The following is a 15,657-nucleotide window of genomic DNA, read 5'->3' as shown; positions in this document are numbered from 1 at the left end:
GATTCAAAACAAATCTGTTGGACTTAAACCTGTGAGACTTCTTACTGTGCCTACCCCAGTCCAATCTCCACACGATGAGTATCTGAGAACGATATAACGGGGAGTATCATAGATCGTAACCTCACCCACCCCCAGTATCAACAGAGAAGGACAGATAGCAAACAGGAGCAAGAATCCTTGCTGTGTTTTTCTGTTCTGTGGCACAGGCAAAAGAATTCCTCCTGTGAAATCATCTAACAGAATTATTGTGTCTGGATGGTATCAGAGAAGTTTCGTGGTCTTTAATCAATGTCATTGCAACTCTATTTTTAACCGGTCAATTTCATTGATTCATTTTACTCCATCTGCAGTGTATCTTATTAAATATAATGGATGATGGGGAGTGGGTAATAAAAAGGGTAATTTAATCGCAGGGTTCACGTGGTACTTATTTACATTTTTACTCTGATGAGCTGAACCCCATCAAATAAATGAAGCTCGATGCCATCCTTCAGTCATTCCGGATTGGATTCCAAACTAAATTACCGGGAAGGTGAGATGAATTCCTCAGTGGAGAACGACCGATGATACTCCGTTAAGCTATTGTCAGATGCCCACTGCCTAGATGTCTGTAGCCTGATATGAAAGGTGCTCGGGGTGGGGAGGGCGGGGCAGGGGGTGGGGGGCAGTGGGCAGATACCCAAAGAGGCAGCCGATTAGCCGTAAGGAATTTTAAGGTAGTTGATTAAGAGGCAACAGTTTAGATGCAGGGCGCCACGGTTAGCGCTGCTGCTTCACAGCGCCGGGGACCCGGGCTCGATTCCGGCCTTGGGTGACTGTGCGGAATCTGCCCCGTGTCTGCAGACAGAGCAGCACCTACAGGCTGTGCTTTAGACCTCTCGGTCACACTACTGCTGTGCTAAAGAGGTACTCATAGCCAGAATAGAGGATGAGAGGCAGAGTGAATCAGTGAATCAGACAAGGGGAATTATCTGTAGTTCCTGTTTGTCATTCAAGCTGAAATGTGCATCAACTGTGAACGAAACTGACATCAACTGTGAGGCCAGGACCCTTGCATAGTGCTACAATACTCAGAGCTGAAAAATGGACCATTTGGACATGGTGCAGAAGATGCATTTAAACCTGCAGGCTGCTTTTTGAGTTGGTTTGATTTATTGTTGCCACATGTGTTGGTACGCAGTGAAAAGTATTGCTTCTTGCGCGCTGTACAGACAAAGCATATTGTACGTAGAGAAGGAAAGGAGAAGGTGCAGAAAGTGATGTCACAGCCATAACTAAGGTGCAGAGAAAGATCAATTTAATAAATGATAGGTCCATTCACAAGTCTGATGGCAGCAGGGGAAAGCTGTTCTTAAATCAGTTGGTACGCAATCTCAGACTTTTGCATCTTTTTCCCCAACAGAAGAAGGCAGAAGAGAGAATGTCCGGGGTGCTTGGGGGTCCTTGATTATGTTGGCTTTGCCAAGGCAGCGGGGTTTGTAGACGGAGTCACAGAATCCCTGCAGTGCAGAAAGAGGCCATTCGGCCCATCTAGTTCACATCAACTCTCTGACAGAGTAATTTACCCAGGCCCGAGTCGATGGACAGGAGGCTGGTTTGCGACGTTCGTACAAGCAAATGGGAACCTGAGCATCCACTGTGTGTGCTACCGTCTGTGTGAAAGGATGAGATGTTTAGTGACGACACCGTAGCAGTAAGGAAATCTTTCAGAGGAGATGATTTTTATCTTAATCAGTCAGTCAGTGAGGAAGACTAGAACCAGAGGGCATAACCTCAGACTGAAGGGACAATCCTTTAAAACAGAGATGAGGAGGAATTTCTTCAGCCAGAGAGTGGTGAATCTGTGGAACTCTTTGCCACAGAAAGCTGTGGAGGCTGGGTCATTGAGTGTCTTTAAGGCAGAGATAGGTAGGTTCTTGATTAATAAGGGGTTCAGGGGTTATGGGGAAAAGGCAGGAGAATGGGGATGAGAAAAATATCAGCCATGATTGAATGGTGGAGCAGACTCGATGGGCTGACTGGCCTCATTCTGCTCCGATGTCTTAAGACTAACTCAATACGTTGAAATATCTGACAGGATAATTTTGTTTCACCACTTTAGCAACAAGCCAAGTTGGGGAGGACAAGTTCTGCCGCTTGTCTTGCCAATTCAAACTCAAAGCAAATAAAAAAGTATCGCAAAAATCCTGAATGTTGAGCTTCCTCAGCATGGAGGGTGATTTCTGATTCACTGTAATGGCTGCAAGCAAGAGCGGACTGAGTTAAGGACCAACTTAAAGACGGTTGCTAATGTTTAGAGGGCGTATTGCGGGAACGCAGGTATAAACATGTTCATTTACTGAGTGGATGAGTGATTTTCTTTTACAAATGCAATTCAGAAAGAAGTGATGGAAGATTGAAAAGCTTCACGTTTGGCAGTGATTAGTTACTACAATAAATCTGTCTGCTGTCGCTGTTTTAATATTTAACTTTGCTTACAGGCATGGTAAGTGGGAAGCAGCTGGCACTGACTGTTTTGGCACTCTAATCCAACTGTATCTTTATTACGACAATAATCACTACATAGCCTGGAGGGAGGGAGATGATCCATGAAATCGGGAAGTGTTATTAATTATGTATGTTATCAATGTGTTCCTTTGAATGGGCTAGCCGCTCGTTGCTATGGCAGCCAACTTTTTGGCGGAAATTGTGGCTATTTAGGCATGTGTTGCTTTTCCATCGTCCCCCGGTACCATCTGAGTTGAAGTTTATTTATTAATGTCGCAAGTAGACTTACACGAACACCGCAATGAAGTTACTGTGAAAATGCCCTAGTCCAGGGGAAAAAAGTGGTTAGCACTGCTGCCTCACAGTATCAGGGACCTGGGTTCGATTGGGTCACCGTCATTGTGGAATCTGCACATTCTCCCCGTGTCTGCGTGGGTTTCCTCCGGGTGCACCGGTTTCCTTCCACAGTCCAAAGATGTGCTGACTAAATGCATTGGCTGTGCTAAATTCTCCCACAGTGTGCAAAAACAGGCGCCAGAATGTGGCAATTCGGGGATTTTCACAGTAACTTCATTGCATTGTTAATGTAAGCCTACTTGTGACTTATAAATAAACATTTTTTTATATAACTCAAGCCACTAGGTCCCGGTAGCATCCTCGTAAATATTTTCTGCACTCTTTCTAGTTTAATAATATCCTTTCTATAATAGGGTGACCAGAACTGTATACAGTTTTTGTGAGAGTGTAAATCCCACCACTGCAGATGGTAGGGGTTAAATTCAGGTAATAATCTGGCATTGAAAGTGTTAGAATCCGTAATGGTGACCATGAAACCATTGTTGTAAAAACCCATCTGGTTCAATAAAGTCCTTTAGGGAGGGAAATCTGCCAACCTCAACTGGTCTGGCCTACATGTGACTCCAGAGCCTCACATGCAAGATGGGCTGCCTCTTAACTGCCCTCTGAAATGGTGTGGCAAGCCATTAACTTCAAATTAAGTTTATTTATTAATGTCACAAGTAGGCTTACATTAACACAGCAATGAAGTCACTGTGAAAATCAGCAAGTTGCCAAACTCCGGCACCTGTTTGGGTTTTTACGAAGAGAGAATTTAAAGTTGATTTATTATTGTCACAGGTAGGCTTGCATTAACACTGCCGTGAAAATCCCCTAGTTGCTACACTCCAGGTACACAGAAGGGAGAATTTAACACCAGCACATATTTTGGACTGTGGGAGGAAACCGGAGCACCCGGAGGAAACACACAGACACGGGGAGAATGTGCAAATTCCACACAGACATTGACCCAAGGCTGGAATTGAACCCGGGTCCCTGGCACTGAGAGGCAGCAGTGCTAACAACTGTGCCACAACGCTGCTCATGTTTCCTTCATTGGCTACGCTACATTGACTATAAAATATCCTGAGCACATGAAAATTGCCATATAAATATCAGATCGCAGAGTTGTTCCGGTACATAGAAGGAGGCCTTTTGGCCCATTGAGTTTGTCTTTCTCCCCCTTTCATTCCTGGTTTCATTTTCAATAAACCCAGTTACCACAAACGCTTAGATTTGTGTATAACTAACCTCTCAGGGTTTTGCTAATATTAACCCGACCCATCCAACCGGAATGGGATGGGAGCGGAGTTGAAATAGCTCTGATGAACTTATGCTGTGTCCATTCTACCCCCGTTGCCACTGGCAATGACAAGTACTGCATCAGGTAGGCCCCTCAATACTTGGTGCACGTGAGGGTCTCATGATGTCCTTCCAATTCCAATTCTCTTGGTGCATAAAGGCAGACTTTTATCTGTAGCTAGGGGCAACTTAGCATGGCCAATCTACCTAAGCAGCACATCTTTGGACACTAAGGGGCAATTTAACATGGGCAATCCTCCTAATCTGCTTTACGTTTTTAGGTGTGCAGATCACCAACAACCTGTCCTGGTCTCTCCACACCAACACTATTGTTAAGAAAGTCCCAGTTACCTCCCACAGTCCAAAGATGAGTGGGTTAGGCTGATTGGCCATTCTATATTAACCATAGTGTCCAGGGGATTAGTAAATATGAGGCGTTACAGGAATAGGGCCTGGGTGGGATTGAGGTCTGTGCAGACGTGATGGGCTGAATGGCTTCCTTCTGCACTGTAGGGGATTCTATGTTTGGATTAGGCCAATTGGCCTTGCTAAATTGGAGCTTAGTGACATGGGGATTAGTAGGGCAAATAAGTGGGGTTACTGGGACAGGGCTTGGGCGGGATTGTTACTGATGGATATTCGATGGGCTGAATGGCCTCCTTCTGCACAGTGGGGGGGTCCTATGAATGTGTCATTACATAGTGCCTTTCACGGCCCAATTAGGAAATTAAATTTGATACTCAGCCACAAAAGAGATATTAGGCTTGGTTTTCCAACCATGCTCACCACCAAGGCTGGGAAATCTCACCCAATGTCAATGGACACCCCTACAATTCCTGTGATGGGTGGGACAGGAAAATCCTGTCCATTAAATCAGCTAACCAAAAGCTTCTTCATATATTTACGTTAAGGAACATCTTACAGAAGGAAAGAAAGTTAGAGATACAGAGAGGCTTACGCAGAATTCTATGATTCAATTTGCAAACTCTCACAAGACAACAATGCGATAATGACCAAATAATTTATTTTATTCATTCATTCAGCATGGATGTCGTTGTCTGGGCCAGCATTTATTACCCATCCCTAGGTTCCTGAGGGCAGTTGAGAGTCAACCGCATTGCTGTGGCTCTGGAGTCATGTGTCAGCCAGAACAAGTATGGACGGCAGATTTCCTTCCCCTAAAGGAAGGAAATCTGCCATCCTTACCTGGTCTGGCCTACGTGTTCCTGAGAGAACCAGATGGGTTTTTCCTGACAGTTGACAATGGGTTCACGGGTCTTCAGTAGATTCTTAATTCCAGATGTTTTTTATTGTATTCAAATTTCACCGTCTGCCGTGGCAGGATTCGAATCCGGGTCTCCGGAGCATGGGCTGAGTTTCTGGGTTAATAGTCCAACGATAATACCACTAGGTCACCGCCTCCCCAATCTTCGATGCGGTCAGGTCTTGCTGGATTTGTACATGGAGTGCTTCAGTATATGGGGAGTCATGGATGATACTGAACATTGTGCAGTCGGCAGTGAACATCCCCACTTCAGATCTTATGATGGTCATTGAAGGTGATTGAAGAAGCAGCTGAAGATGGTTGGGCCTAGCACACTACTTTGAGGAACTCCTGAAGTAATGTCCTGGGACTGAGATGTTTGATCTTCAACAGCCACGCTCACCTTCGTTTGTGCTGGGTATGACTCCAGACAGTGGAGAGTTCCAAAGCCTTCAATATTACTCGGGATCCTAAATGTCACACTTGAGTAAAGCTTTGGTTTGATGTCAAGGGCAGTCACTGTCACCTCAGCAATGCTTTAACAAGTGCTCTACAATTGGACACCCTATAAGACCCAAATGTCCTCAAGACTGCAGATACACTGAAGCATAACAGGATGGCACGGTGGCAGATAGGGTGGCACAGTGGTTAGCACTGTTGCCTCACAGTACCAGGGACCTGGGTTCAATCCCGGTCTTGGATCATTGTCCATGTGGATTTTGCAGATTCTCCCAACTTGGGTCATTGTCAGTGCGGAGTTCGCACGTTCTCCCCGTGTCTGCATGGGTTTCCTCTGGGTGCTCCAGTTTCCTCACACAGTCTAAAGATGTGCTGGTTAGGTTAATTGACCATGCTAAGTTTGTCCCTTAATGTTAGGGAGATTTTCAGGGTAAATACATTGGGTCACGGGGACAGGGCCTGGGTGGGATTATTATTGGTGCAGGCTCGATGGGCTGAATAGCCTCCTGTTGTGATTCTATGAAAGAAAATTTGAACCATGAAAGTTAAAGCGCAGCAGGAAAATGTGCATTTTGTGCAGAACATCGTAGAATCATAAAATCCCTACAGTGCAGAAGAAGGCCATTCGGCCCATCGAGCCTGCACTGACAATTCCACCCAGGCCCTATCCTTAACCTCCATGCTAATCCCCTGATAATAAGTTTCTTTTATTAGTCACAAGTAGGCTTACATTCACACTGCAATGAAGTTACTGTAGAAAATCTCCTGGTTGCCACACTCCGGTGCCTGTTTGGGTTCACTGAGAGAGAATTTAGCACGGCCAATGCACCTAACCAGCACGTTTTTTCAGATTGTGGGAAGAAACCGGAGCACCCGGAGGAAACCCACGCAGACACGGGGAGAACAGGCAGACTCTGCACAGACAGTGACTTGAGCTGGCAATTAAACTCATGTCCCTGGTGCTGTGAGAAAGCAGTGCTAACCACTATGCCACCGTGTCACCCCCTACTTGACATTAAGGAGCAATTTAGCATGGCCAAGTCACCTAATCTACACATCTTTGGGCACTGAGAGACAATTTATCATGGCCAATCCACATAACCTGCACATCTTTGGACACTGAGGGACAATTTAGCATGGCCAATCCACTTAACCTGCACATCTTTGGACACTGAGGGACAATTTAGCATAACCAATCCACATAACCTGCACATCTTTGGACACTGAGGGGCAATTTATCAAGGCCAATCCACCTAACCTGCACATCTTTAGAGTGTGAGAGGAAACTGGAGCGCTGGCGGAAACCCGCGCCGACACGGGGAGAATGTGCAAACTCCACACAGACAGTGATCCAAGGCTGGAATTGAACCCTGGTCCCTGGTGCTGTGAGACAACAGTTGCTAACCACTGTGCCACCGTGCTGCCCTGCATACTGCGGAGGTAAGAGTTAAATTTCACTGTTGATGAAAATCTTGTTTCCCTTTTCACCAAAGACATCATTAGGTCTCCTGTTTATCTGGCAGGTTCAGGGAGAACACATTATTGCTACAGACAGATGCAACTTGAGAACTTGATCAACTTTCAACCTTCCTTAAGCTTTAATAACCTTCAGCATTGGGTATGCCACACAATATTCATTTTGAACTATCAAGGGAGGTTGTCTTTGAAACTAGCTGGAACTGTGAGGGATTAAAGTCATGTTCGCCTTTGCAATGTGCATAACTGCCGTCTACGCGTCATACATTTCCTTCAGTGAATTAATCTTGCATTCATTTTGATTATCCGTGTGATCCCAACAAGAACTCGTCAAACCTTTGACTAGTCTGACAATTCTGTTCCTTTAAGAAATGTATTTGTGTCATGTTTCCTGTGAGGGGCCTGTTTTATAATTCAGCTTCAATCGCGGCGCGGATTGTCTACAACTGGCAACCCACCTGCTGGGCATACAGAATAATTGCTCCTAGTTATTGGGGTGTTTGTTTTAATCTGAGTTAATGCAGTTTTTTTTTGGATTGGTCTCCAGGGGTGTCAAAGTCGGGTTTAATTAGATTCATTGACATACGTGAGTGTCATGTGCTAATAGGAGGAGCAAACAGTTGCTGTTTGAATTTGATCAGAGCAGCAGCTCTTCTCTCTCTCTCTCTCTCTATAGAATTTGAGGTCTGGGACTTGCTAGGAAATAGGTATCTCTCTCCTGAGGTCTGCAAAAGGTAAAACGGTGTTTTCCCCCTCTGTCTCTCTCGCTCTCTGGAATTCTGCTGTGTGGAGACAGGTATTTCTCTTGAGACTGCTGCCTGAGAGGCAGAAGATGGGTGCCTTGGAACCTAGGTTCGATTCCGGCCTGAGGTCACTGTCTATTTGGAGTTTGCACGTTCTCCCTGTGTCTGCGTGGGTTTCCTCCAGGTGTTCACGTTTCTGTCACAGTTGAAAGATGTACAGATTAGGTGGGTTGGCCATGCTAAATTGCCCCTTACTGTCCAAAGATGTGCAAGTTAAGTAGATTGACCATGCTAAATTGCCCCTTAGCGTCCAAAGATGTGCAGACTAGGTGGATTGGCCATGCTAAATTGCCCCTTAGTGTCCAAAGATGTGCAGGTTAGCTGGATTAGCCATCTAATGTAGGGGGTTGCCAGGATAGTGAAAGGGCTGGGGTGAGATACTCTATCAAGAGTTGGTGCAGATTTGATGGGCCAAATGGTGTCCTCTGCACTGTCGGGATTCTATGATGAACTAATCCCATGCCACCTCTTTGGAGAAGTACAGGGCTGAATTCTCTGACATTTTGACCGCTATTTATGCTGTAACCAACACTTTGAAGGAGGCCAATTGGTAATTATTCCATCGCTGTTGCTGGGGGCCTGTTACACACAAATTGGTTGCCTTATCAGAACAGCGACCACACTTCAAAAGACATTAATTGCTTGTAAAGCTTGGGGCGTTCTGAGTTGTGATAGGCACTATGTAAACATGTGATCGTTAGTTTTCCCTTGCATTTTCAATGGACCCTTTAATATGCGAGACAATGATGGAGTAGTATTGTCACTGAACTAGTCATCCAGACTCTGGGATCTGGGTTCGAATCCCACCACAGCAGATGGTGAAATTTCAATTCAATAAAAATCTAGAATTAAAAGTCTAAACCATTGTATTGTTGTAAAAAAACCCATCTGGTTCACTAAAATCCATTAAGGAAGGAAATCTGTCATCCTTACAGAATACTGAGAGGCCTAAGTAGAGTGGATGTGGAGAGGATGTTGTGGGAGAGGCTAGCACCCAAGGGCACAACCTCAGGGTGAAGGGACACTCCGTTAAAACAGAGATGAGGAGGAATTTCTTCAGCCAGAGGGTGGTGAATCTGTGGAATTCATTGCCGCAGAGGGCTGTGGAGGCCAGGTCACTGAGTGTCTTTCAGAAAGAGATAGATAGGTTCTTGATCAATAAGGGGTTACAGGGAAAAGGCAAGAGAATGGGGTTGAGAATCACATCAGCCATGATTGAATGTTGGAACAGACTCAATGGGACGAATGGCCTAATTCTGCTCCTATATCTTATGATCTTATGATATGGCCTACATGTGACTCCAGAGCCACAGCAATGTGACTGACTCTCAACTGCCCTCTGAAATGATCTAGCCAGCCACTCGGGGTAATTGAAAGGGGGTGGGGGAGGAGCAACAAATGCTAGCCCAGATATGACCAAATGTTTTCTTTGAATTCACAAGTGTCCCGAACGTGGAGCAATATACCTCCCCACAACAGATGAAGTGACGGCCTAGTGGTATTATTGCTAGACTATCAATCCAGAAACTGAGCTAATGTTCTGGGGGACCTGCGTTCGAATCCCACCAAGGCAGATGGTAGCATTTGAATTCTGGAATTAAGAATCTACTGTTGACCACGAAACCATTGTTGGAAAAACCTACCTGGTTTACCAATGTCCTTTAGAGAAGGAAATCTACCGTCCTTACCTGGTCTGGCCTACATGTGATCCCAGAGCCACAGCAATGTGATTGAGTCTCAACTGCCCTCTGAAATGGCCTAGCAAGCCACTCAGTTTTGTCCACAATTCAAGAAGGCAACTCACCATTACATCCTCAAGGACAACTTGGGAATGGGCAATAAATGTGGGCCTAGTCAGTGATACCCATGTCCCAGGAACATGTCCTACCCATGTCCTTGACCAGGCTTCTCCACTTTCTCTCCCTATACACCTCACAGAAGCGAAGAATTTTGACAGTACAGGAGGCCATTTGGCTCATCAACTCTGGACCAACTACAATCCCACACAGGCCCTATCCCCAAAACCCCATGTATTTACCCAGCTAAAGCTGGGCCAATCCACCTAACCTGGACATTTTTGGACACTAGGGGTCAATTTAGCATGGCCAATCCACCTAACCTACACATCTTCAGACACTAAGGAGCAACTTAGCATGGCCAATCTGCCTAACCTGCACACCTTTGGACACTAAGGGGTAACTTAGTATGGCCAATCGACTTAACCTGCACATTCTCCTCGTGACTGTGTGGGCTTCCTCCGGGTGCTCCAGTTTCCTCCCACAGTCCAACGATGTGCAGGTTAGGTAGATTGGCCATGCTAAATTTGTCCTTAGTGTCCTGAGACACATAGGTTAGAGGGATTAGTGGGTAAATATGTAGGGATATGAGGATACGGCTGGGTGGTATTGTGGTAGGTGCAAACTCAATGGGCCAAATTTCTGTACTGCAGAAATTCTAAGTCATCTTTGGACTGTGGCAGAAAACCAGAGTACCTGGAGGAAACCCATGCAGACACAGGGAGAATGTGCAGATTCCGCATAGACAGTGGCCCGAGGCCGGATTTGAACCCGGATCCCCGGCAGTGTGAGGCAGCAGTGCTAGCCACCGTGCCGCTGGTCTATTTTTGTTCTATAACTTCTCAAAGACATAAGGAACACAGCCATGAAATCGAAATGAGTGCTTCCAGTCGTAATGGGCTGACACTCCCTGTCATTCTTCATAACCATCCGACTGACAGGAAGTGCAAAATATAATATTTCTTCGAGTCGGAGAGGAAAGACAACAGAGTGAATTGAGGGGAAGAAAATCAGCTGCCTGTTTCTCTCCTCATGAAGTTCTTCATCTGGCAGCAGCAGAATGACAGCTGAATAATGCTCTCAGCTGCACAATAACACAGAACGGGGGAACATTGAACGAATCCATCTTCAGTCGACCAATTGCGGAACACGTTTGAAGATTAATATCTGGTTTCTGATTTACCCAGCTGGGAAATACAATGACTTTTGACATTCTTTCCAACTTGCGTGTTTGATCCAGCGGGGGAGTATCATTTCAAAGGCACAAAACTCCACAGGGGGTTATCTCCATGGCTCAGGCGTTAACTGGGTGCCATGCCCATCTGACATGCCTGTCCTTCTGGGTGAACAAAGAACAACACAGCACGGGAAACAGGCCCTTCGGCCCAACGAGCCAGCGCCGCCATTTCAATATTGTGAGTCCCCTCTCCACCCGTGACCCTTGTCTACGCTTATGGCACTCCACATTGGAAACCTGATTGAGGGGAGACTAATTTAGGGACAATTTGTTACACCAATCAGCCTAAGAGCACATCTTTGGGGTGTGGGTGGTCTTACAATCAGGGGAAATAGTCTCAGAATGAAGAGTTGGTCATCTTTTGAAACTCTCAGAGGGCGGTGGAGGCTTGAGCCTGTTTATGAGAAGAGGTTGATGGACTTCTAGATCATAGAGTGCAGAAGGAGGCCATTTGGCCCATTTTGTCTTCACTGACTCTCCAACAGAGCATCATACACACTCGTAACACTTTGTATTTACCACACTAATCCCCCCCTTACCTACACATCTTTGTATATTAAGGGGCAATTTAGCATGGCCAATCCACCCAACCCTCACTTCTCTGGACACTAAGGGGCAATTTAGCATGGTCAATCCACCTAACCTGCACATCTTTGGACACTAAGGGGCAATTTAGCATGGCCAATCCACCTAACCTGCACATCTTTGGACACTAAGGGGCAATTTAGCATGGCCAATCCACCTAACCTGCACATCTTTGGATACTAAGGGGCAATTTAGCATGGCCAATCCACCTAACCTGCACATCTTTGGACACTAAGGGGCAATTTAGCATGGCCAATCCACCTAACCTGCACATCTTTGGACACTAAGGGGCAATTTAGCATGGCCAATCCACCTAACCTGCACATCTTTGGACACTAAGGGGCAATTTAGCATGGCCAATCCACCTAACCTGCACATCTTTGGACACTAAGGGGCAATTTAGCATGGCCAATCCACCTAACCTGCACATCTTTGGACACTAAGGGGCAATTTAGCATGGCCAATCCACCTAACCTGCACATCTTTGGACACTAAGGGGCAATTCAGCATGGCCAATCCACCCAACCCTCACTTCTCTGGACACTAAGGGTCAATTTAGTATGACCAATCCACCTAACATGCCCTTCTCTGGACACTAAAGGGCAACTTGGCATGGCCAATCCATCTAACTCATATTATTGAACACTGAGGGGCAATTTAGAATGACCAATCCATCTAGTTGCACATCTTGGGACTCTTAGAGCCCTATTTTACGATTTTAATTTTAAGTGCTGGGTGGACTTGAAACTGGGAGTGTTTCAGATCCGATCTTTAGACCCATTCTCAGGCGCCCCCATGCGCACTCTGCCTGAAAAAAGAGCAGCAATTCTGAATCGCGCCCTGGGCAGGGCTTATAACGCCCAAAACGCTACAGTTCCAATCAGAGCCTTCAACTGTGCACGCGCAGGAAAAGAAATAGAAAACCACTTCCCTGCCACATCGCTCCGGGGTCGGATAATGCCTCCCCCTGGTCCGCACAGACATTGCCCCACTCCCACAACATTACAGACCCCCACCCTCTCTGACACCCAGACCAATTGTGGGCCCCCTCCCCAGCTTCCTCCCCTCCGATCACACGCAGAGTGGCAGCGGACTCCCCCTGCCCCTGCCTCCCCCATCACCCCCATCCGACTCGCAAACAGGCCCAACCTGATGGTAAAACTGGGCCCTAAGGAGCAATTTAGCACGGCCAATCCACCAAACCTGCACATTTTTGGAGTGTGGGGGGAAAGCGGAGCACCCGGGGGAAACCCACCCAGACATGGGGAGAGTGTGCAAACCCCACACAGACAGTCACCCAAGGCCGGAATGGAACCCGGGTCCCCTGTGCCGTGAGGCAGCAGTGTTACTGTGCCACCCCAAAATCATCAGGTATGGGACAGTATGGGTAAATGGCACTGAGGTGGAGGGTCAAGAGCGGTCTAGTTGAATAGAAGAGCGAGTTTGAGGGGCTGAATGGCCTCATCTATTTCCTATACTCTGGTGAACGTCCGCATTTAAGAATGGTCCATGCTGTAAGGTGACCACCAGGAGTTAAATGTCCATGCAGACACAACCCAGGCACCTGCATGCCCAGAAGAGGGGGGGTGTAATGTCCACACCAACAGTGGGGGAGAACATCCCTTGTATTATTTCCATTCCATGGGCGACGCAGTGGCACTGTAGTTAGCACTGCTGCCTCACAGCGCCAGGGACCCGAGTTTGATTCCTGGCTTGGGTCACTGTCTGTGTGGAGTCTGCACATTCTCCCCATGTCTGTGTGGGATTCCTCCAGCTACTCCAGTTTCCTCCCACACTCCAAAGATGTGCAGATTAGGTGGATTGGCCGTGCTAAATTGTCCCCTAGTGTAAGGAGAATGAACAGGGTAAATATGTGGGGTTAAGGGGATAGGGCCTGAGTGGGATTGTGGCTGGTGTAGACATGATGGGCTGAATGGCCTCCTTCTGCACTGTGGGATTCTATGGTTCCAAACTAGGTGGTGAAGCACAAATCCAGACTCCAAACCTTTTCAGAATAATAGGTTTATTCGCACAATGTAGCATCAGACATGTCTCCTTCCTGTCTACCAATCCAGTGTCCTACCTTGACACTATTTTGAGTGCACCTGTAACTAAAAGTGGTAAGCTAGCAAATAACCAGGTCACACTGAAGGGATAGACCCTTAGTGGGCCTCTGTACCAGAGAAACTAATTCTTAAGTGTAAAGACATAGAAAATAGGCTATTTGGCCCTTCGAGCCTGTTTCACCATTCATTACGGTCATGGTTGATCATCCAACCCAAAAGCCTGATCCTCTGTACCCCCATATCCTTTGAGCCCCTTTGCCCCAAAAGTGATATCCAACTCCTTCTCGAAAACGTACAGGCTGGAATTTTACCGTCCTGGCCGCCACGAGAATCGGAGAGGGCTAAGGGTGGACCATGGAAAGGTCCATTGATCTAGGGCAGGATTTTACAGTTTCGAGAAGAGCAAGGATATGAGATCCCACCCAGAGTGTTTTGACTTCAATTGCTTTCTGTGGTAGTGAATTCCACAGTCTTGCTGCTCTCTGGATGAAGAAAGTTCTCCCTGTCAAAGAATAGAATCCCTATAGTGTAGAAAGAGGCCATTCAGCCCATCAAGCCTTCACTGATAACAATCCCACCCAGGCCTTATCCCTGTAACCCCACTGACCCCTCTAACCTAGACGTCCTGGGACACTAAGGGCAAATCAGCATGGCCAAATAACCTACCCACACATCTTTAGACTGTGGGAGGAAACCGGAGCACCCAGAGGAAACCCTTGCAGACACGGGGAGAATGTGCAAACTCCACACAGTGACCCAAGCCAGAAATCGAACCCAGATCCCGGGAGGCAGCAGTGCTAACCACTATGCCACCATGTCACCAAGGAATCTCAAGGAACTCCCAGGATATCTCAAGGAATTTTATCAGATTAAATTAAAATATCATTTTGGGGGCTGAGGAAGCTTTTCATCCCCCTTAGTGACCACTGAACACAAGAGCATCTCTCTTTGGAATGTACCACGTAAACAAATTATCGAATGAACAAGTAATTAAATTAAAGTGATCGCCCCTTAGAGGGGCAGTACAGCAAATGCCAAAAATCTTAAAGGAAGCTTCTTGATTGGTTAGCACAGTGGTAAGCATTGCTGCCTCACAGTGCCAGGGATCCAAGTTCGATTCCTGGCTTGGGTCACTGTCTATTTGGAGTCTGCACATTCTCCCCATATCCTCCGAGTGCTCTGGTTTCCTCCCACAGTCCAAAGATGTGTAGGTTAGGTGCATTGGCCGTGCTAAATTAAAGTTTATTTATTAGTCACAAGTAGGCTTACGTTAACACTGCAATGAAGTGAAAATCCCCTAGACGCCACGCTCCGCTGCCTGTTCGGGTACACTGAGGGAGAATTTAGCCCAGCCAATGCACCTAACCAGCATGTCTTTCACACTGTGGGAGGAAACCGGAGCACCTGGAGGAAACCCACACAGACACGGGGAGAACATACAAACTCTACACAGACAAGCAGGGAATCAAACCCGGGTCCCTAGCGCTGTGAGGTAGCGATGCTAACCACTGTGCCACCAATTGCCCCTTAGTGTCAGAGAGATAAATATGTGGGATTAGGGAGGATAGGGGCTGGGTAGAATTGTTGTCAGTGCAGACTCAATGGGCTGAATGGCCTCTTTCTTCACTGTAGGGATTCTATGAATAACGTGGCACAGACAATTAATAAATAAAATGATATAGAAGAAAAGAATGTTTGAAATGTGTGACTTTATCTGAAGAAGGGTGTTCCTGCCCTTATCACATGTACAATTACTTTAATCATGTAATTCATGTTTCTGAAATCCTGAACGATCAGACCTAAACCTTTGAACTAGAGTAAAACTGTGTCAAGATAACAGTCGGGA

This window comes from Carcharhinus amblyrhynchos, chromosome 32 (genome assembly GCF_965287045.1).
Source record: "Carcharhinus amblyrhynchos chromosome 32, sCarAmb.v2.hapA, whole genome shotgun sequence".
NCBI classification, from domain to species: domain Eukaryota; kingdom Metazoa; phylum Chordata; class Chondrichthyes; order Carcharhiniformes; family Carcharhinidae; genus Carcharhinus; species Carcharhinus amblyrhynchos.
Note: the sequence above shows the minus strand (reverse complement) of the source record.